This window comes from Euprymna scolopes, chromosome 13 (assembly GCF_053919585.1).
Source record: "Euprymna scolopes isolate OS-2025 chromosome 13, ASM5391958v1, whole genome shotgun sequence".
Classification (NCBI taxonomy): Eukaryota; Metazoa; Mollusca; class Cephalopoda; order Sepiida; family Sepiolidae; genus Euprymna; species Euprymna scolopes.
In genome coordinates this window covers 43,739,882-43,762,908 of record NC_136494.1, presented here as the reverse complement: position 1 = coordinate 43,762,908, position 23,027 = coordinate 43,739,882, and the positions used below count along the sequence as shown (strand labels likewise).

At 33.6% G+C, this 23,027-nt stretch overlaps 2 protein-coding genes across 8 annotated transcripts in view; one reads left to right on the top strand and one right to left on the bottom strand.

Moving 5' to 3' along the window:
• The window catches only part of LOC145291997 (ferroportin-like), a 260,890-nt gene that overhangs the window by 35,637 nt on the left and 202,226 nt on the right, over window positions 1-23,027 (top strand). The window lies entirely within an intron of this gene.
• Window positions 1-23,027, bottom strand: part of LOC145291998 (uncharacterized) — a 130,686-nt gene that overhangs the window by 93,555 nt on the left and 14,104 nt on the right. The window contains exon 2 of one of the 7 annotated variants that reach the window (XR_013869527.1): window positions 18,937-19,003. The exons of 4 other annotated variants lie outside the window; for them this stretch is intronic. The gene's annotated coding sequence lies outside the window, so the exon portion shown is untranslated. Of the gene's footprint in view, window positions 1-13,030; window positions 13,238-18,169; window positions 18,588-18,936; window positions 19,004-23,027 lie in introns of those variants that run through there. 2 more of the 7 variants (XR_013869530.1, XR_013869528.1) reach the window with 2 other exon arrangements.

The following is a 23,027-nucleotide window of genomic DNA, read 5'->3' as shown; positions in this document are numbered from 1 at the left end:
GTTCTCGCCTGCTCAATTTTTCCGACACCTCCGGGATCTCATTTCCCCTCCGGAACACTAACCGTCCTATCTGGTCCTTTCTTAGTTGGAGCCCTAACACAGCTCCTCCCTCCAACGATTCCGGGCGTTTTGCAATTAGCCCAAAGCTGTTGAGGTGTTTTACTACGTCCTCCACAGTTGTTACTGTCTCATCCACCAAAATATCATCAATGTAGGAACTGGTGGCTCTTCTGACTGCGTCCTCCTTGCTTAGCACTGTTTTGAGGATCGCTGCCATGATTTTTGGTGCAGAATTCAGGCCAAAACCCAACCTAGTCAGGCAGTACGTTCGGCCCTTGTATATGACCAGCTGGTATTTCCAGAATTCCTGTGAAATGTGGATCTGTAGGTATGCAGATTTTAAATCCACAATCGTCGCAGCCTTCTGAATCTGCCTCCACTCTCGCATGGTCTCTCCGCACACGTCCATCACATCGCCTCCCGTGTGCCACGCAACGTGTACGTTCAGCTCCCTGAAGTCCAGTACTAGCCGAACTTTTTGTTTTGTGGGCTGAACAACCGCCATTAACGGCAGCACACCTTCCACCTTCTCCGTCCATGGTCTTAAAATCCCCTCTGAGATCCATCGGTCCACCTCCTTCTCAAATTCAACTCTTGTGCCTCCTCGCAACGTATGCTCGTAGCATTCCACTCTGTTGTTCAGTATGGGAGGTTCTCCCTTCCATGCCCACTTGACTGTCCATTTCTCACCATCAAAGTGTGCAGAGAAATCTTGGTCCTCTATCGTGTAACTTTTGTCTGACCCGGCCTTTCCTGTGACACCTTTTTCGAATTGCACACCTGCAGCCCCTTGATGTCCTCCAAATCTCACGGAGTTCCTATATACCGTAACGCCCCCTAGTCAAGCAATTGCATCCATCCCTAGCACCACATCGACACCCGTGACAATTTTCTTAATAACAATCGCCTGGATTGTTAGTGACATCCCACGTACCATCAACCGAACGATACTTGTGCCATTGCACTTCACCTCTCTGCCGTCAACTGCCGTAATGCTGCTGGTTCCATTGCATGTGTCAACCATGTCTTTGGTGACAATTGTTGAAGTACAGCCCGTGTCGACAAGGGCTTTTGCACTTCGTCCATTTAGGGTCACCTCTACTTGTGGTGACATACCCTGTGTGGCACTATTTCCTTGTGCCACTGTTTCTAACACACTCTGCAGCATGGACGGGTGGTAAATTGTCCATGAGCGTAGAGATACAAAGAAACCCCCTTCCCATAATCCCCTTGCTATCTTTCTGTCTCTTTCCTGCACGACCACCATGATGTGAGGACGCATAGACTGTCTCTCCGTAAATGAGGGGGGGGCCACCCCCTCCCTCAACACTAGTTAGGGTAGGTTAGTTAGCTTCGAAAAGCCTATTGTAAAAATTAATTGTAAATTGTTTTTTTTGTAATATATATTGTATCTCTAATGTAAAATAAAATAGTTAGTTATACCTTTGTATATTACAATTGTGTCGCGTGTCGTTTTTCTTGTGTCTGCCATGAATTCCTTCATAAATGTCTTAAGTCGAAAGGCGGCCCTGAGGACAGGGAGATGAAGATTCCCACCAGAATGCCACCAGGGTGAAGAGATCATCTTGAGAAAAGAAAGCAGCCACACCCAGATCCAACATCTCAGGTATGATTTTCTTCTTACTACACAGACCCTAATGACTGGCCCATCTTCATGTCTTCATGAGACCGCTTTAAGACATTTACTATAACACGTCTGTCGGTCACACCCCAGTGACCGGCTGATAGTGCTATAAATGTTGCCTTAAGACGCAGGATTGACCCTGGTTAATTACCAGACGGATCTCGTCGCATCTGTGTCGCAGTATAAATGATGCACTATGACCAAGACATATTGTTTCCCAGCATGGAAATAATTTCGACTCTTAAACCCACGGCACAACCAAAAATAATGACCACTAGACGAATCGAATAAAAAAAAAAATGGTCCACGGTCTTTAAAAACGGAAAAAACTATTATTTCTGGCAAAATTTTTAAAAAATGGCAGACCAGTACACACGCGCACAAAAAAAAAAAAAAAAACGCACTCAAAAAGAAAATTCAGAACCTGAACAAAAAATTGTCTTGCACCTACAAAAAAAAAAAAAAAAAAAAACAGTTTACAAAAGATCGATTTTAAAAAAAAAAGAGTATTGAAAGTAACCCTTCGAAAAAAAAAGTAAGAAATGTGTCCCACACAAAAAAAAAAAAAACAGAGATGAGAAAAAAGTGTCTCTAGAATATGCAATATCTCTTTCTCTCTCACGCTTTCTCTCTTTCTGTCTCTCTCCGGATATATATCGATATGTGTGTATATCTATGCATCTTGTTATTACATGAAAAAAAAAAAAGAAAAAAATCCTTCAAACACGAAGCTCGAAAAATAAATTTAAAAAAAAAAAGGAAAGAAAATAAAGGATACCTAACATTTTTTATCTGATCTTTATTTCAGGTTTATAAAAATATAGGACTTTTTAAAAAATTCTTTTGACTTTGCAAGTGTTAGATTCAGATTTGAAAAAATAGAACTTTTACATTACATTTTATTCCATGAACAGTTGATGTGTTTATTTTTCAGGTTAGGTACCAATTTACGCTGAAACATAAGGGGACTTTTTGATTTGATAATGTTTTTTATTTATTTTTTTTGTCTGTTAAAAAAAAGAAAAGAAGGGAAAGGAAAAATATTATCGCTAAAAATTTAGATTACATAATACGAAGTTTTCTTTGTGTGAGCGCCTTACAAAATTGATAAAAACAAGATTTTTTCTATTTTATTTTTTTTTAAACTCGTAGAAATGTTTAATGTCTACCTGTCACTCATTTTTTAAAACAATGGCCGCACATGGGAAAGATAAGCTAAGATGACCTCGTCATGGTGTTTGTGAGGTTGTTAAGGGATGGGTGGTAGAACAACGCTACCTGCCTCTCTCTCTCTCTTCTTCTCTCTATCTCTCTCTCATTCCCTTACCTGTGAGGACGAGAGAGTGACTTTTAAAATCGTCGAAGATTTTTTTTTTTGTTATTACGTAATGGTGTTATGAGGGTGGTGGGGTGTGTAATGGCATCGCTCTGCCTCTATCCCCTTCTTTTTCCCCTCATTCTCTTTCTCTACTCTTGCGTTTTAATGATTGTATAGCTAAACCCCCATGGCTGATTGCAGGAGGGCATATAATAACGAATTAACTTGGAGTTTTTTTTAATTTTTCTACCAAGTTTAAAGAACAAAATTATTTATGCTTCGTTAAATTACATTAAATGATGTCTTCAATTGTTTTTTTTATTAAAAATAAAAACTGAGACGATTATTCAAACAGCACTTAAAGTACTTTTTTGAAGTCTTCGAGTGTTTGGAAAAGCCAACCGTTACATGATTACGTTGATTTTTTAAGAGTTCTCTGAAATGTTCATAGTTGTTCTTAAAGAAAAAATTACGCTATTACATTTCGAATATTCTCTGAATTTTTAATAATTTCTAAGGAAATATTGTTTGACTAACGAAAGAGATTTTCCTGAACTCTAGATGATTTTAAGGAAGAATTATTCGAGCAAATTCTTTAATTTAAGGTTTATTTGAAATTGGACCGTATGATAGGGGTCCCTGAAATATTGACTGAGGAGTATATACGTAAAATTGAATTAATTATTAAGAAAAAAAAAAGATTTCCTCAGTCTAGAAAGATCTCTCTTTAATTGAAACTTTAATTTTTTCGAGCTGTTAACTATACAGTACTGGTCGTTAACTAATGTGACTCCCAGGTGTGGCGGGAGTTTATTAATTCGAAATAATCCTTGTGAGTGAGTTTAGGAAAAGAATTGCTTTTAAATGATAAAATAATTACTTTGGAAAATAAAGTTAATTAACGTGAAATGTTTCTGAATTCGAAATGACCTTGATAATGACCTATAAGAAGAAATGATTTTTAAGAATCAATTAAATAACTTTAAATGTACACTGAATTTTAAAAATAATAATTACGAAATGAAAAATTTGGGATGTTTCTGAATCTCATTGTGAAGGGTGAATTGATTCAAAATGAATTGTCTATGATCTTTTCGGAAGATTAATTTTAATAATGAACCAAATGTTTGGAATAATTTTTGAATTGTATTACGAAAAATGGGTCTATTCGAAGTTTATGACCTTTTGAGAAGATTGGTTTTTATAATAATAAATGAATTACTTTGGAAAGAAGTTAACTAACATAAATTGATTTTACCGATGAACCAAAATACTTGAAATAATTTTTAAATTTTGGAATTAAATTTTAATGATCTTTTGTAAATCAAGTTTTGAAAAAAAATACACATACTTTTTAAATGTACCCTGAAATTTGGGAAAAAGTTAATTATGAATGTAATAACTGAAATGCGTTTGCATTGTGTAAACAAATTCTAATTGTGACCGAGGTGCTCTGAAATGATTTTTTAAAAGTGTTTTCTTTTTAAGAAAAAAAAAATTGTTAACACCCTATTTCATTGATTTAATGTATACCAGGTTTCTGAATTGTTTATTTTTGGAAATTTTTTTTCCCCCTAATTGAGTATTCTAACTCATGAAGGCTGAGTGCCCTTCTTAATTAATTCTTTATATAATTAATAAATATTCCGTGGTGGATAGTTTTTATTGGTCGCTCGGCGGCAGACTCCTTGCTCTAACAGAATTAATTGGATTAGAACCTCTGAAGACCAAGGTTTTACTAAATCCATATAGGTCGGCGTGATGAGGTCACGTAACCCCGACTTATCTAAAATACATTATACTGGTTGCTGAAGAGAGCGTAAGTCCAGTAACTGAAGTAATAACTTGGAATACATATAGGTCGGCGTGATGAGGTCACGTAACTCCGACTTGGTTAAAATACATTATACTGGTTGCTGAAGGGAGCGTAAATCCAGTTACGAAAATAATGTTATGCAGACTAAATTAAAAAACGTATAGGTCGGCGTGATAAACTCACGTAGAATCCGGCTTAGTGAAATATGTATAGGTCGGCGTGATAAACTCACGTAGAATCCGGCTTAGTGAAATACGTATAGGTCGGCGTGATAAACTCACGTAGAATCCGGCTTAGTGAAATACGTATAAGTCGGCGTGATAAACTCACGTAGAATCCGGCTTAGTGAAATACGTATAGGTCGGCGTGATAAACTCACGTACAATCCGGCTTAGTCAAATACGTATAGGTCGGCGTGAATAAACTCACGTACAATCCGGCTTAGTGAAATACGTATAGGTCGGCGTGATAAACTCACGTACAATCCGGCTTAGTCAAATACGTATAGGTCGGCGTGATGAACTCACGTAAAATCCGGCTTTGTTAAAAAAATATTATACTGGTTGCTTAACAAAGTGTAAATCCAGTAACTGAAATCGTGATGCCATTGCCTCGATGGAGGGCGAGGATGATTACCCTCTCTGGTATTTGAAGCAGTATACCAGCCTACCAGGAGCCTGGTGGAAAAGATAACTTGCTTCACTGAGTTCCTGATGGAACGTAGAGCATGGGGACATTGATTGCTGACGGCCGGTTGACGCACCATTCACGGAAAATTAGGGACTTCTGAAATTTATGAATGCTCATAAATTTCGGATAGCATAGGGAGGGATGTGGCACTATTTCCTTGTGCCACTGTTTCTAACACACTCTGCAGCATGGACGGGTGGTAAATTGTCCATGAGCGTAGAGATACAAAGAAACCCCCTTCCCATAATCCCCTTGCTATCTTTCTGTCTCTTTCCTGCACGACCACCATGATGTGAGGACGCATAGACTGTCTCTCCGTAAATGAGGGGGGGGGCCACCCCCTCCCTCAACACTAGTTAGGGTAGGTTAGTTAGCTTCGAAAAGCCTATTGTAAAAATTAATTGTAAATTGTTTTTTTTGTAATATATATTGTATCTCTAATGTAAAATAAAATAGTTAGTTATACCTTTGTATATTACAATTGTGTCGCGTGTCGTTTTTCTTGTGTCTGCCATGAATTCCTTCATAAATGTCTTAAGTCGAAAGGCGGCCCTGAGGACAGGGAGATGAAGATTCCCACCAGAATGCCACCAGGGTGAAGAGATCATCTTGAGAAAAGAAAGCAGCCACACCCAGATCCAACATCTCAGGTATGATTTTCTTCTTACTACACAGACCCTAATGACTGGCCCATCTTCATGTCTTCATGAGACCGCTTTAAGACATTTACTATAACACGTCTGTCGGTCACACCCCAGTGACCGGCTGATAGTGCTATACCTGAAGCGCCTTCATCGAATAAGTGGGGTAGCCACCGGCGCAGTGGCTTCCCCCTGTTCGTTTCCCTGGGGACAGAATCTGCTCATGTGGCCGACTTCCCCACAGCGGTAACACGTGACTTCTAGCTTTGGCTCCCTGCACTCCCTCGCCATATGGGGGCCTTGGCATCGGTAGTATCTGCCAGAGAACCTGGGTCTCTGCCACAGTCTTCTCTGCTTTTCGTCCTTCACAATTTCCTGCTGCAGTTTGCTTCGTTGAGCGACAGCTACGATTCCCTGCTCACTCTCTTTTTTCCTGGCCAACACCCTAGCCTGTGTAATCAACTCCGCCACCTCTATAATATTTACACCGGGCAGTTGCTGCAGAGCTATAGAAATATGGTCCGGGAAGCCATTGATAAAGGCCATCTTAACCATCTGTAGATGACCTCCTCCATTGAATCCTGCTAGTCCCGTCAGCCTCCTGATATTGTTGGCGTAAACATTGACAGGCTCTCCGATCCGCACCATACGGCTTAGTTTGTCATATGCCACAAACGGTCCTTCGGTAAATGCTTCTTTCAACTTTTCCTCAATGGCGTCAACAGACAGTCGATCCTCCTCCCGCATCTCCAGATATAGGGCCAGAGCATCACCATCAAGATACAACGGTATCAAGCTGGCTACATCCGCAATGTCCCGCAACTTAGCGACAAGTTTAACCTTGGTTAGTCAGGTTATAACATCTCCCTCTCCAGAGAACGTCTTAAGCATTTCACTGCTGATCCTCTTTGCTTCCATAGTTCCCGCTGAAATAGCTTGTAGTGAAGTAGAAAAAAAAAAGAAATTAAAAAAAATATATATAAGACACAGCTGTTCCTTCCAAGAGGTTGAGTTCTTCAACGTCCAAAAATAATTCACTGTCACAAAAAGAATTCACCGTCATTTCTTCCAACCGTCATTTCACTCTCTGCACCCTTCACTCCTGCTTAAAAAAAAGTACCCTTTATATGCTGCCCATTTCTCCACTTATGCAAATTGACTATCAACCAGAGCCATCTAGTTTTCCATTTCTCCAAACAGCCAATTTGCAAAGGGGGACAACTCAAACCACTCAATAGGTACAAGCAAAAATGGACAAACAAAAATAGGGGGACCTGGTTTTGAAAGCCGATTTATCATCACTTTTTGTAGGTTTCCGACTACTTTTTGATTGTATTTGAAAGATTAAGGACTAAATTTAAGTTCCAAAAGAAAAAAAAATATTTGTACACGTGGAAAAAAAGTTATGAAAAATGTTTTCACGGCGAGCTAACCAATTCAGCTAAATTTTGAAGTTAATTGCAAAAATCGTTTAAGAGATACATATTAGTTTTCTGGGTCTATTTCAAAGATAATTAGTAATGTAAAGTCTTAAGATATTGAATTAAATAATAATAAAAAAACCCGCCTTGTTTGTAGTAGCTTAATTAGCCCCAAAACTGAGTGATACTGCTGTTGGCACTAGCGTAACAAACGAAAGTTTTGTAAACACGGAATATATGGAAGCCCCAAATTTCAGCCAAAGAAAATATGTCTTGTCTCAATAACTGTTAAATCCGTGTGTTGTTGCTTGTTTTAAGCGCGAAATTTAAGCAATGTAAAGTCATACATTTTAGAAAACATTTTTTTATGAATTTAAATGAGAAAATTTGAAAACCTGAAAATGTTGTGAAATGATAAAATCATTTTTTATTTACTTTTTTGCTGTTGTTGTTATTGTTGTTGTTCAATTTTATAAAAAAATTGTTACGCCGAAAGTTTCACATTTATTCAAGCAAGGAAAATATTAAAATCTTACATATAAAAATTAAGCAAAACCTGTAATTTAAAAAAAAATAAAAGTAGAAATATGTTTTGCTATTATAATTTTTTTGTGTGAAAATATCAACTAAACAATGCTCAATTCAACGATAATATCGGTAGTTCGGGAAATTCATTTTTCTTCAAGTTATATCGAATTCATTAATATAGACTTTAGGGGCTTTTATCGTAATTTTCTTATAAAAATTAATTTTTTTTAATTGTTATATTTTACGTTGCTTTATTTTCATAAAAAAGCAAAAATAAATTCATGATTTTTTTTTTTTTTTTACTGAAAACAACTTTAGTCAAAGCATTTTTTGTTTAAGCAAAATAATACATTTTCACTAAGATTTAAATAAAAATAATGAGTTCACTATATTCTGTGATCATTATTTGATAAATATTGAAAATTTCATTAAAATTGGTTAATTTCCTGATGTTTGGTGATTTTTTAAGTAAAGGGAAGGTCAACATGTTTATTCATTTTAAGCATTGACATTCATTTTGCACGTGCTTAACAAACGGTAAAATATAATAAAATTGTTTATTATAATCGGAAATTTAAAAAATAATTTTGAAAATATCTTTTGTATTTTTAAAAAAAAATTTTAAAATAATATTTCAATTATAACAAAATATTAAATTAAAATCTTTTCAAAATTAAAAAAGAGAAAACAGTTTGATGGCAATCATGAAGAAAGATAGATTCGCCTAAGGGACAATATATCACTAGGACATATGGCCGAGTGGCCCTAGACATTGTATCAAAGTTTACAGTTACCCAAAGGTGCTGAGTTCAATCCTGAACGAAGGCAGTGAAAAGTAACATTCAAAAATGTCCCAGAGCCTAGCTGGAGTCCAAACACGGTACCCCCGTAATAATAATAAAGGGTTGGTTCAAGACTCCTAACAAACGGTTCCCCGGTTTGATACAAAACACCTGATGAAGGCCGGAGGGCAAAACGGCCGAAACGTTGTGACTATAACAACCAAGATGAGGAAATCAGTCTGACAATCTCAATAAATGAAAACACCTCATCTCAAAAATACAGACAATTACATTGTTTCTTACATTTACTCTGTTTTGTTTAAGAAAAAATATGGTACTGACAATTATGTCTTTACTATTTTTTTTGTTACAATATATAAAGTAGTTGATATATATATATATATATAACAATATTTTCGGGTTTGTATTACTGTACACATAGATTCGAAAAAGTTGTCAAAAAGCAAATATATAAAAAATAAATATTATCAAAGGCAAGATAAGTTACTTTTCTACCTAACTGGATATGTTTTTAGTGTTTTTATTCAATATAACATCTTTATTCAGCTCGAAAAGCATACAGTGTTTACCGATGTATTGGAAAATTCAAAATGGCGCCCGAGTCTCTCTTTAACACGGTAAGTTCAGGAAAAGATGTTAAAATAATAAACTAGACAAAATACTGTTAGAAATTCGCTTAATATATATTACCGTGACATAAGTTGACATATATTCGGTGTTTTTTAAATAGTATTTTGTCTAGTTTATTATTTATACCACCTTTTCTCAAACTTACCATGTTAAAAAGAATGTCGGGCGCTATTTTGAATTTTCCAATACATCGATAAACACTGCATAAAGCTGAATAAACATGTTACATTGAATAAAAACACAAAAAATGTATCCAGTTTGGTAGAAAAATAACTTATCTTGCCTTTGATAATATTTATTTGTTATATATTTGTTGTTTTGACAACTTTTTCGAATCTATGTGTACAGTAATACAAACCCATATTTTCATTTGAAAAAAAGAATAGTCGCATCTTTCTTTTCCTATAATTAGCATCCCAAATTATCGCATGAAAAACGCTTTGTAAAAGTAGAGTTACGCCCCTTAGACCACTCGATCTTTCTTTTTGATTGCCAGTTTGATTTTTTTTTTTTTTTTTACATAGGCATCACCACATTATCAAGGCCAAGAGGCCACTCAAGGATAAGGGTTAAAGAGTGTACACTAGAAATTGGACAATATAGTAATCATTAGTAATGAAAATTTGGTAAATTTGATAACTTATATGGAACGGCTCATCAAGAACTTATTTACGTTAGACTTGAACACAACCATATTGTAGTCAGCCGGAAAGCAGGAAAACGGAAGACAATTCCACAGGCGTGCAGTTCTAAGAAAGAAGCTTTGTTCATGGAATCTACGTTTAGGTTTAGACACAGATAAAGAGTGGGGGGAATTATTGATAGTGCTTACAGCTAGACGAGTGTTTCTTGTGAAAGTTTGGCGAGGGGGACCATAGATTGAAGCTCAGTCGAACACTTTCCATGAAAATAACGATACATCAGAGACAAACTCGCAACATCTCTTCTATGAGATAGAGGTTGCAAGGAAGAGAAAAGGACATCTCCTACGAGGCTACGAAGTCTATTTTGAACTCTATCAAGGCAGGACAAGTCCTCTCTAGCAGCTCCTGCCCAGATGTGGCAACAGTATTCCATCCTTGGACGTATCTGGCTCTTATATAGATAGAGAATAGCATCAGCAGTGAGATATTTACCGGATCGATAGAAAGATCCCACCATTTTTCCAGCGGCCTTGGCAACAGATTTGATGTACGTGTTCCATTTAAGATCAGGAGTAATGGTCAAGCCCAGAAGCTTGTCAAAACTTGAGGCCTCCTGAAGACGAGAGCCATTCATTTCAATTGATGCCAGATGTGGATTAGAATGTTGATGATGTAAAGAGAGAAGCTTGGTTTTAGATGCATTAAAAGTAACCAGCCACTCCTTTCCCCATTGTACTACGTGCTCAAGATCAGAGGAGAGAGAATTGGAGAGAACTTGGTCGTTTACTGTCTTAGATGTGCTACCATAAATGGTAGTGTCGTCAGCACTATTGTTCATAATTAAATAAATTGTGGAAAATACATTTTCATTTTCCATCATGTACAATATAAATCTTATAATAATACCGATTTGCAATTTCAGATTTTAGATGTGGTGGTTGTAAGCAAGTAGATATTTTTTTATTTTATCGTATATATTGTTAAAATCTTAACTTATTTGCACTTTTTTTATACAAGGTCATTGTGCAGAGGGAGACACCTCAATTTTACTAAAAGATTCAGTTTTTCACCTCATAATTTAGACGCTAAAAACGGAGATCTTTTTATTAAATCAAAATATCAAAAAAAAAAAAAAAGAAAGAAAGAAAGCCTCGACGGTAATTTTTTAATGTAACAAAGTTGATAACATTAATGATATAAAATGTAGTTTTTATGCAACTATTAAGAGAATCGTTTTTGTTTTCATGTCACAATTTACCACGCTAAACCCAACAATGTTTTCATTAGATGAAAACATTTAAAAAAGAAAGTTGCCGCAACCTTTTTCTACATTTTTTCGAGTCCTTTTTGTTTTACTTAAAAAAATAAAGTGCAATTGTTTTCAACAAAACATTTTAGTAAAACAAAGATGAAAATATAAAAAAAGCTGTCGCATTTTTTTTTTTTTACTGAACACATTTTGTGTTTAAATTATTCATGTAAAAAACATTTCATATAAAATAAATCGCAGTTTTGTTTGATAAAAATTACAATTCCTCTGCAAATAACGTCACATTTTCATTTTTCGTAATGTTAAAAACTAAATGTTGGTCTTATTATAAGCTTTGTTGCAGTAAAAAAAAAAAAAAAAAAAAAAAAAAAAGGTGCCACAACTTTAAAAAAAGTTTTTCATCTTTGTTTTATTAAAGAGTTTGTTTACTAAAATCACAATTTCATCTACAACTATCATTGCATTTGCCTTCATTTTCGCAAAAAATCTTACCATAACATTCATTTGTTAATTTAAAAAAGTAGTGTAAAAAAAAAAAAAATCTTACCATAACATTCATTTGTTAATTTAAAAAAGTAGTAAAAAAAAAAAATCTTACCATAACATTCATTTGTTAATTTAAAAAAGTAGTAAAAAAAAAAATCTTACCATAACATTCATTTGTTAATTTTAAGAAAGTAGTAAAAAAAAAAATAAAAATCTTACCATAACATTCATTTGTTAATTTTAAAAAGTAGTAAAAAAAATAAATCTTACCATAACATTCATTTGTTAATTTTAAAAAGTAGTAAAAAAAAAAAATCTTACCATAACATTCATTTGTTAATTTTAAAAAGTAGTAAAAAAAAAAATCTTACCATAACATTCATTTGTTAATTTTAAAAAGTAGTAAAAAAAAAAAATAAAAATCTTACCATAACATTCATTTGTTAATTTTAAAAAGTAGTAAAAAAAAAAAAATCTTACCATAACATTCATTTGTTAATTTTAAAAAGTAGTAAAAAAAAAAATAAAAATCTTACCATAACATTCATTTGTTAATTTTAAAAAGTAGTAAAAAAAAAATAAAAATCTTACCATAACATTCATTTGTTAATTTTAAGAAAGTAGTAAAAAAAAAATAAAAATCTTACCATAACATTCATTTGTTAATTTTAAAAAGTAGTAAAAAAAAAATAAAAATCTTACCATAACATTCATTTGTTAATTTTAAAAAGTAGTAAAAAAAAAATAAAAATCTTACCATAACATTCATTTGTTAATTTTAAGAAAGTAGTAAAATAAAAATAAAATAAAAAAGTTGCCACAACTTTCTTTTTCAAATGTTTTCATCTAATGAAAACATCGTTGGTTTTAACGTCATAAATTATGACATGAAAACAAAAACGATTCTCTTAATAGTCGCGTACAGACTACATTTTGTATTATTAATGTTATCTACTTTGTTACATAAAAATATTACCGTTGAGGCTTTTGTTGCGGGCCAGGATATAAATATCCTAACTCGCTACAAAAGAAAATAATGAAACGAATGGAAAGAAGGAACAAAACTCAATTGCTGGATAAAATAAACATGTCGTTTATTTTCTGTTGAAAAATGAATGTTTTAGGTGTAACTCGTGTTCATGTCCACGCGTGGAAAGAGGAGTGGAAGTCCAGCGTGTAGACAAAGAAAAAGATAGAGGGTTGACATCAGTAAAGTTGCACACACATGTTGGTACTTGTCCACGTGGAAATGTCTTCAGGCCACTAGCCGTGGACGCGAACTTGTCTGGTTGATAGACCAAAGCAAAAGGGAAAAAAGAGAGTTCTTAGAGAGAGAAAGCGTATAAAGTGTACATATATTCTGTTAGCTCTTGCCCCACACAGTAGCAGGTGGCGTGAAGAACGCGGGCGCGCTCGCCTAAAAGGGAGGCGGCTGGTCAGTCGATGCTTAGGTCGGAAGGCGACTCGAAAAAGGAAGGACACAGCTTGTCTCTTGCTTTTATAGTTGTTTCCGGTGGTCTTTTGCGCATGTGTGGATTTCCTTCAAAGGGGAAGTGACGTTGCCCATGTGTGCGTACGTGTGCGTATATGTGAGTACATGTTAGCGTGTGTGTGTATGCACATAAATGTGAGTGTATGTACATGAACATGAATATATGTACGTGTGTGTACATGTTTGTGTGCGCGTATGTGTATGACAAGAAAAGTGGCTTGAAATGTGAACACGTGTTTTTAATGTGAAACTAGAAAGGGCTCGCACACTTTTTTTTTTTTGATGTTTTGATTTGATAAAAATATCTGGCATTAAAGACTTCTGTTTCGCGATATATGATACAACGTCCCAATATGCTAATTTTTAATCATAAAAAGAAGTATCCAATTTTAATGCTTTTTGTTTTTGTTTTTGAGGTGTAGTGGTGGTGGTGGCGGCATTGTTTTAATTTATATAAATAAAACAGTAGATGTATGTATGTGTGTACGTGTGTGTAAATATTTAACTGATAAACTCTTAAACTACTGGTCATATAACACTGAAATTAACAGGAAATAATAATCATACACCAAGCATTATTTATAACAAGTAAAATATTTGTTTAAATAACGAATACAGAAATATGTTGGCAAATTGAAATGCAAAATGTTCATTTCACTTAGGCAAAATATTTCTATTAGTTTACACATGTGCAAATTCAATCATAACTAGAAGTGGTTTAATTTTATGTCAGGTTAGCTCAAATGTGGCTGAAGCCTTAAATGTTTTGCTTTTGAGCCTAGTTGATAGCACCCGTCATTTTTTTTCAACTTTTGAAATCAGTGTAATAATTAATACAAAAAATTTGCATAAATTAAAATATATTTAAATCTATTTTATGACCGACAAGGCTGGGTGCTTCCACTAGTAAAGTATAAATTTTATAAGGAATACAAGTTTTCAAGTTTCAGCGATTTTCCAAGAAATGGAAGTTTAATAAAGAAATCTCGCTTAATGCATATCTTACACTAACGTTGTCGTTTTGATATGTTTTTACTTGCTACAGGCAATGATGGACGAATAAAGATAGGGGAACATAGTTTTGAAAGCTGGTTTATCATATTTTTTTTATAGGTTTCCGATTATTCTTTTGATTGTATTTGAAAGATTAAAGCCTAAAGTTAATTTCCAAAAGGAAAAAATTATTTGTACATGTGAAATAAAAAAGGTTATAATGACAAATATTTTCACAGCGACATTTGGAAGCTGACAAATTCAGCTAAATTTTGAAGTTATAAATAAATTCATTTTAAAAATCCTTTGAAAGATAAATATTAGTTTTCAAAGTTTATTTCAAAGATAATTAGTAAAGTCCCAAGATATTGAATTAAATAAAAAAAAACACCTTGTTTATACAAAAAATTGTTTAATTTACCCTCAAAAGCGAGGGATTCTAACTTTGCTTAAATAAATACAAATGAAATAGTCTATGTGTGGATTCTACGGGAGGCCAAAATGTCTGTCTGAATATGAGGTCAGGTAGTTATAGAGAGATAGGGAGTGTTGGTCCCCCCCAAACCTTGCATCCATACATTCTTATTGTCAACGTTTGTATAATTTTTACCATTTTTTAATTTAATTATTTATCTTACATATAAAAATTACGTGAAACATGTAATCTAACAAAATGTTGAAATATTTTTTGCAATTATATTTTTTTGTGTGAAAATATCAAATAAACAATGATAATATCAGTAGTTTGAGAAATGGATTTTTCTTTGAGTTATATCGAATTCATTAATACAGACTTTAGGGGATTTATTCATAATTTTTTTGAAAAAATTCTTTTTTCTTTTTTCTTGTTACAATTTACAATGCTTTATTTTCATAAAAAAGCAAAAATAAATTCATGAATTATTTTTTTACTGCTGAAAACCATAACTAGTAAAGGTGTTTTCTGTTTAAATAAAATAATACATTTCCACTAAAATTTAAGTAAAAATAATGGGTTCATTACATTCCTGATCATTATTTGGTAAATACTGAAAATTTCATTAAAACTGGTTAATTTTCTGATTTTTTGGTGAATTTTTAAGTAAAGGGAAGGCTCAAAATGTGTATACATTTTGAGCATCAACTATTCATTTTGCATGTACCTAGTTGTTACTGTTAACAGTAACACTTATGTAAGTTTTGCAATAACATTCTAAGTTGTAGCTGTCACATATTTTGATGTCTTTTTATATTTGTTCACCCCAAACAAGGCATATTGCCACTTGGGCATTAGTGGCTACTATTTGGGACCATGTCTATTGGGGACTATGTAAGGAGATGAGCAAGTTGTCTTTTCACATTACATTTAAACTTTTGCATGTCAGTACAGTCAGGGAAGCAGGGAGGGAATTCCAAAGTCTAGCAGTCCAAGGGAAGAAGCTGCTACAATAGAAGGCTTTCTAGAATCTAGAGACCTCTACAACGAGGGGGTGGGATTTTGATGATAGTCGAGTTTGTCGGAGGGGGGGGCTATGTACGTCGAGGGGGTACAAGTGCATTTTTTCTTTTGATGTAAATAGACTGGTTTACCACTGTGTGATTGTCCTAATGGCCAATCAGGTGTCTTCATATGAGAATACAATTTGTTGAACTGTTTGTAGCATCTACACAGTCTGGCTTTTCCTGTTTTAGTCAGTTTCAAAATTATACTAGCTGGACATTCTGTCATTGGTTCTTCTAACTCTCTAGCGACAGAATTAAATGGTGTCCCATTTATAACGATTGACTCTTAGCAGTTTTCAATTCATTTTCAGTGCATTTAAAATAAAATATTTCTCTATTTAAATATCATCTGTTTTCAATTCATTTAGGTGTCATATGAACTTTCTATCAAAGTCATTAATGCAGACAAATAATTCTTAGCCATCACCATTATAAAATAAAGGAACTAAAACTAAGGAAGCTTTCAGAGAAACTTTTATTTAATCCATGGAGGTAGATTGCTCTCGTTCTGTCAGCCATGACTGGGTAGAAATCTTAAATAATTTGCAATTGTATTTGAGTGTGGCCTTCAACATCCAGGAAAGTGCAACTTTACAACTGAATTTTACCAAATACTTTATCTACTATGCCACTGTTCCTTGTGGACTGTCTTTTTCTCAACACTGTTTTTTGTTTTTCTAATGCATTTACAAATGGTGCTTTTAGCGTCACTTATTGAAATCCATATTTGATGTTCTACTCCTATACCACCATTGTCACTGTTGACGTAAAAATTATTTCTTGGAAGTTAGAGAAAAATGATAGGTTATTTCAGCCATCTGTTATTATAAAAGTTTGATTTTCATAACTGAATGTTCATTGGCTGATTTCGCTTTTCTATTTTGAAACTCCAAAAAGAAGTTTCCTGTTACGCATGTTTATTTGAGATGATTTGAATGACTTTTTAAAAAATCCACATAAATTTGAAATTGTTCAAAATAAATGCGGTCAGCAATTAAATTCCTGCATTCGAATTTATTTTATTTTCATTTTTTGGAATCTATTATCTTTTCAAATTTTACAACCTTGTTTTTTTCTAACAATTCGATTTTGTAATCATTTTGTAATCTCTTTTTTTTTCTCGTTAGTTTGTAAGTTAGTTTCTCTTTATTAAAATGGAATGTCGAGTTAAAAAAAATGTACGTTTTCGACATCTCCTTCTTTTGCTTGTATTTATTTTTATCATTATTTATTTGCTTTTAGGTTTCTAGGTTACCAAGAATTCGTCATAAGTTTTGGTTTCGGATCGATTATAGCTGAAGGAACCCAAATTATATACAGTAGCGTCCAAAACGAAGGGACAAAATTTTAAAACCTAATATTTGTTAGAAATAACAACTGCGAAAAGCTGAAATTTTAACAACTGGTGGTCGTTATCATCCATAATAACATACTAAAATTTGAATCATTGGCAAAGGATAGAAAAAGAATTACAACAATTATTTATTTTCAAAATAGGAACGTCCAAAAGTAAGGGACAAAATTGAGAAAAACAATGTAAACAGTATGCTATATTCAAATCTTTTTGATTTCCTCTAAAGAATAAGTCTTAGTTAGTCATTTGTAAACGTTGCATCAGCCGGCACCATGGTGAAACGCCAAAATCTACTGTACATATACATTTTTTTTTCATAAGTTTTGGTTTCGGTTTTGATTGAAATTGATGAACATTAACTTTATAATAATGTATACAAAATCTGGAAGAATTAAAATATCATATTTGATCATACTTTAGCTTAGATAAATATTTTTGCAGTTTTAACAAAAGAGGTCTGATAAGTGTTGAACATCTACAGAATGCCAACATCAATATATAAAATATATGAATGAGTCCCCTGTGGAATTTCCACAGGTCCCGCTAATTATATATATATATATATATATATATATATATATATATATATATATTATTATTATTTTTATATATTAAATTATAAATATATTATCATTATATAAATAATAAATTATAAATATATCATTATTATACATATATATTAAATTATAAATATATTATTATTTTTATATATATATATTAAATTATAAATTATATTATCATTATATAAATAATAAATTATAAATATATTATTATATATATATTAATTATAAATATATCATTATTATACATTAAATTATATATATAGTGAAGAATAATAGAAAACGATAGGATGTAAGTGTGCAATACAATAGGCAAAAAAATCCATATTTACTTACAGTACAGGTTACATGCATAAGAGGAGATGAAATTGAACAACCGTGATTTGACATGAAATGATTTAACATTATATCAGACCAACCTACTTGAACAGTGAGAAGCAACGACCTATGAGTATATGTAAACATACTAAAGTAGAAAAAAGGAGGGCAAAACAATAAACATGATTATCATGACATAATCACAATCTTTCAAGGTTATCTTTTGTGATAAGTTGGAAAAGGACATTGAACATTTTGACATTGCTCAGATGAAAACAAGGTGCACATTTGTCGATGGAGTAGGCAAATATTTAATCGTTTGTTTCCCTTATTTGTTCTCGACTTCTACAGTTGGACCAATTCAGGTTACTTGAACACTCTAATCATATTGTGTTTTTACATGCTAACATTTAGAAATTGACTTTCAAGCTAATCTATCTCTGGCCAGATCTTTATTTATCCTTCTTTCTCTCAAATCGATCAGTATAATTTCTTTCCATGTTTTCTTTGGCCATACCATGTGAACTGAAACTGCTCCCTCAATTGTTCTACATCTACTAACTTAAGAACTATTGTCTATTCTTTTAAGGTGACCATACCATAAAAGTCTCCTATTCCGTACACTTCTTATACTGATCAGATCTACACTTCCTCCGAGGTCATCAAATATAAGCCTGTCATATATAATTCTCACATTACATATCCATTGTATCATTCTCATATGTTTTCTTTCCATGTACTAGCCAGATTTTATTTCCGTACATCATCACACAGCACACACATACCTGATAGAATCTTCCATTGCTTGACACTAATGAACAGGGAGAGAGAAGCGACAATCTATGAGTACATCTAAAAAAAAGAAACAGCAAAGTTAGTAACAGAAAGTTTTTTACACATTTCCCTATACTGTTCAAATTTAATTTTCTTCTGAGGTCTAGTATGAAGTTAAAGTAGCAACTAATGTTCAATAATTTGTATATACTGAATCATTTGAAGTGATAATCATATTTTGCAAAGGTTGGAATTCAATAATATTTTCAGGAATCGCGTCAAAGTCATGTATTTTTTTTTCAGTTTAATTGTTTCCAGTTAATTCTCCAAGGAAGTCAGGAATCTGCAACTTTTTAGGAATCTGCATCAATTAGATATTAAAAAATTAACTCATGAGGCATGAATTACATTTTATTTCATCAGCTGAATTTTGATTTCTGGGATTGGAAATCATAGCCGAGAGTCAGCAATGTCTGCAAGAGTTGGAATCACCTTTCTTTCAGCTGATTTCACCATTTCTGGTGCTTCGGCATTAAATAATTTACTGTTAACCAAACAAATCAAACAGAAAGAATATGAAGTTGACTTTTGTACAAACTCTGTTTACACTTATTTTACTTATGAGTTCTGATTTCCAGCAATAAACTTCACAGGAAGGTTTCCATCAAAAAGTTCAACATTCTAAACTCTAAAATGAAGTAGATTTGATTCCGTTTTATAGGAAAAATTTATAGGTCACCATGAATCAATTCCACAGGCTTACACCCTCCTTTCTTTTTTCATCTTTTCCTTCCTCTGTCATTATTTCTTTATTCATTGTGACAACGGTCATCGAAACAAGCATCCAATGGTGGCATGTGCATATTGTAAAAAGTCACCACCACTCGAACTCAAAACCCGACCGACAGCAAACGAAATGCAAATTAAGAGGCGGTGGGATTTGGGCATATAAAAGCTGATATATTGGCAAGAATGTATTTTATTGACTTGGAGTAGTTTAAACACACGGTGAATTCACGTGTTAGTGGGAAGAAAATAAAAACACAGATTTTCTACACATATCGAAACAGAAAAAGAATTGTCGTTTTTGCGTGTGCCAAGAACGTTGCAAACTGAAGAAGATCTCTTTTTTTTTTGTATGAACATTTATTTGGCAGTTCAAAAGAAAACTAATTTCAACACTCCAAGCTATTCCGACCGTTATCATAGTGAAGATATGACTAAGCAGCGACATGGTGAAGCCATTTACCAGCGAGAGAGAGACGTAGTGGCATGGCTGAAAAAGTTAAAGTTGGTAGCAAAACTTCAAAAGATAGATGATGTGGCAAGCCTACTGCCATTGTATCTGGAGGGGGATGAATTGGCCCTCTACTTGGAGATGAGCAAGAGTGACCAACTGGACATTGAGCAGATAGAGACTTGATTAAAGGAGGCATTCACAGATGATGCATACACAGCCTATAGGAAGTTAACCATGGTGAAATGGGTTGGCAAGCAGGTGGACGCTTATGCGAACAATATTAAACAGTTCACACTTGACAACAACTGGGAAGTCAATGCAGCCAACATGGAGAACTGGAGAAGAAAAATATATGAAAACCCTGAAATCTTCGAAAACAATATAAGACAAAAGAAAGAAACAAAAAGAGTCCGAAGAAAAGCTGGAGGTCAACAACTTGTGAACTCTCCTACTACCCCCTGTGGTGGCTGCAGCCGCCTCCTCCATGAACAAATAGGACTTGTTTCACATCGTAGGAAATGTCAATGAGCAAAATGTATACTCATATCTGAGTTCTGCCAATGACGAGGAGGAGGAGCAGGAGGAGGAGGAGGAGGATGTGACACACACTTGTAAAAAATGTCAACTGAGATAAATTGTACTGTTGCATGGGACCTATTTCTATTCGCGAAAGAAATATCACAAATAAAACGCATTGAGTTTTGATATTAAGTTCCTCCATTTATTCTGCTGATCAAATAAAGCAACTTTAAAGCGACCAAACAAGTGAAATAAAAACTGATGACAGAAATCAAATATGAAGTTTAACACTTTAAAAAATTTTACTTGTTTTGTTTTTTTCCAGAATAAATTTATTTTTTTTATTGACATTCAAGAACCTCCCCATCTCTATTTATCTATATCTTTCTTATATATAAATGATTTATATTATCTATCTGTTTGTATCCGCTATAATATAATTCTCAAAATTGGAGTAAATTTCAATCTTTTTATCTAATAAAGTGGAAGCTGAACTTTTATCTAATAAAGTGGAAGCTGAACTTAACAAAAGGAACATATTTCTAATCCTATAACGTCAACCATGTCAGCTATATTTTCACCATTGCAGTATGTTCTGATTGCTTTGAAATATTCCTTAGTCTAACCTTCTTAAAATGTTAAAGAGTCCCTCAAGGGATATGACCCCTTCACCCACTGAACATTTTTAGCCTCGTATTTTAACAAGATTTAAACTATTACAAAAAGACATAATTCTAATTTTATAAATTCGATCATTTTAAAACATCTTTAGCTTTCAAAGAAAAATGAAACCTTTTCACAGTTTTCGACATTAGATTATATTTTGATTATTTTGAAGTAATTTTTGGGTTTAAATTCTTTCAGTTATTAACGAACTCAAGGGCGACTCAACATCATAAACCTGTTTTCATAATCATTAATTGCAGCAAGGGATCACCACACTCTTCAGAACATCCAGGTACACTTTGGTGTTAACTTTCAAGCCGACTTCAAAGATGTGAGGTGGCATGATGTGGCCCTCACTTGAAACCACACCAAAACCATAACCGTGGCTCAAAACTTTGTTGAGCTGTACTCTCAAGCATTGAACCATCCGGATTTGCATTTTGAGGGTGCTGGCAATGGTCCTGTTGTCATAATTTGGGTAGAGAGCATGAGTTGTACAGCAGCACATCTCAAATCTCACTCGTTGAAAATTGTGTCACTTTCAGACATAATAGAAGGCTCCTATCGCTCTTGAAATTTGTACACAACTGGCCAACTAGTAGATGGTCTGCAACAAAAAAGAAAACCGGTTTTCATTAAACGAAAATAAAATCATGTTGTCTTTTCTAGGGCGACAATTTTATAGTTCCACATTGTATTTGATTTTATTATCTGGTGAATATACCATTTATGTGGAATCAGTAGTACCATCAGTTGTACACCCACTTTCACAAATCCTGATAGCTCTAAAAGTGAAGTTGAAAATGTAATTAGACTCCTTAGTAGCACAAGGCATTATATCTCCTGTGACAAAACCAACACCATGGTTGAATTCATTTGTTTGTGTAACTTAAACCAATCGTTTGGTTAGACTATGCCTAGACAGTTGTGACTTAAATAAAGCAGTGCACATACCACATTACATCACTCTGACATTTGAGGACGTCATTCACTGCTGAGCTAAATGGTGTGAGATGTTTCACATCTGTTGACGTCAAATCTAGATACTGACATCTAAGCTTGGACGAGAATTCAAGAAGACTTAAAAAAATTTATAATCCCCATATGGTAAATACATGTTCAACAGGTTTCCCATGTGAGTAAAATGTTCCCAAGATGAATTTCCAAGAACCATGAAAGAGAATTTTGGTAACCTTAAAAACGTCCTTTCCATATGTGATGACATGATCATATATGAATTCAAAGATGATAGTAATCATAATGAAGCACTGAAGCAACTGATGCTGAGGTCAAAGGAAACAACTGCAAGTTTAACTCAGAGAAATTTGTGATAAAGACATGTGAAATAGCCTTTTTCGATCATATCTCAAAACATGATATCAAACCAAATCCTAAGAGGTGATTATACAAATGCAACAATCCAAGGATGTAAAGCAGCTCATTAGTTTTCTAGGATTGGATAATTACATAAACAAATTCTCACCATGACTTGCAACTTTGATTTACATCTTTTGTTACATGATATCTAAAAGAAATGATTTCATATGGTCATCCTAGCAACAGAAAGTATTTGAGGAAATCAAAGAAGAGATGGGAAGAAATACAAAACCCCAATATTTTAATCTGAAGAAATCTATTGTGCTACAGGTGGATGCATCGACCACAAGTCTGCTGCAA